Source organism: Stegastes partitus, unplaced genomic scaffold (assembly GCF_000690725.1).
Source record: "Stegastes partitus isolate 25-593 unplaced genomic scaffold, Stegastes_partitus-1.0.2 Scaffold670, whole genome shotgun sequence".
Classification (NCBI taxonomy): domain Eukaryota; kingdom Metazoa; phylum Chordata; class Actinopteri; family Pomacentridae; genus Stegastes; species Stegastes partitus.
The window spans coordinates 97,728-99,069 of NW_007578401.1; positions in this window are offsets into that span (position 1 = coordinate 97,728).

Sequence of the window (1,342 nt, forward strand, 5' to 3'; positions counted from 1 at the left end):
GGCGACCTTCTAGCAGCGAGGCGACGATGCTAACCACCGCTCCACCGTGCAGCCCCAGTCTGGACCTGACTATCATAAATAAAATGCACAAAAACTGAACCTAATGAGCGTCACCACGATGGTAGCTACAAGCACAAGTGTACCAGATTGTGGATGTTCTTTCAGAAGGCGCACCAAAGAGGTCAAAAGGTCACCGATTCTGTTCACCTCCCCCTCCGCCTCGAACACCAGCGACTAGTTCGGATGTTTTGTGTGCTCACACTCCCCGGCAGCCGCTGCCCGGCTCTGCAGCTGGAAGGCCAAGGGAGAGGAGCATTGTTTTGTGTGTTAACACAGTCTATCCCGCTGAGGTAAAAATAGTTCCCAGCTCTATTCTCACACAGCAGAGCCAGCGACGGCTCGGCCAAAAACAATATTTGGACATGGCAGCAGATGTCCCCAAACAAGCCCGGCAGAACAGGCCTGCGAGGGGAACTTTTGGCATTGCCCGACTCTGGGGAGAGGCGGAGGGGGGGAATGAGCTGGAAACAATGTGGTTTATGAGGATACTTGAGGGAGAGCATGAGTGGCTGCTCGTATCTCGACTCGAGACACTCGATGGGAGGCTCAGATTTATAGATGATGAGGAACCTGCCTCTTTAAATGAAGTGGGGGATAGTTCATCGAGTTCACTCACTGATTCCTGCCTGTGTGCCCTCATTCAGGGACCTTCCTCTGATTTGGGAGCTGAGAATTAGGTGTCTCTTCTCCTTTTATTGCGGTTTCTTTGGTTGGAGATGGTGTGGTATCGACACACTGAAACAGAAAATGACAGGAAATGAGCACTAATGGCTGCTTTTCAGACACAGATAGTCCGAGCGCTGCCAGCTTTCCCAGGCAGCGACGTCCTGCCTCTTCTCGCTGCTCACTTGTCTGTGTTCTGGAGAGTCGCATTCACACGTTTCTCTACCAGAAGATCTCTGAATATAACAATATTTTCCTGTAACTGTAAAGCCGAGACAGAGCCGACAGCCTTGAGGATCTGACTGTTATGAAACGGACCGGTTCAGTGCACAGAACAGAAACACAAATCCTGAACACAACAAAGGAGCAAAAACTAGATAAAGCTCAAACTAAAAAAAAACACTAAACATACTAAACACAAGTGAGACACGCAGGAGAAAAGCAGATCTGACCTAATGGGGGACGAGGGGAAGCTCTAGACTGGACTGATAGACTAATTGGTTGGGAGGGAGGATTCACCACAACACTTCCTCTTTTACTGCCTCAGCACAACAACACAACTACAGTGTCATGGAAACAAGCAGCGGCTTCTACCTCCAGAACACCCGACCAGTGTGGT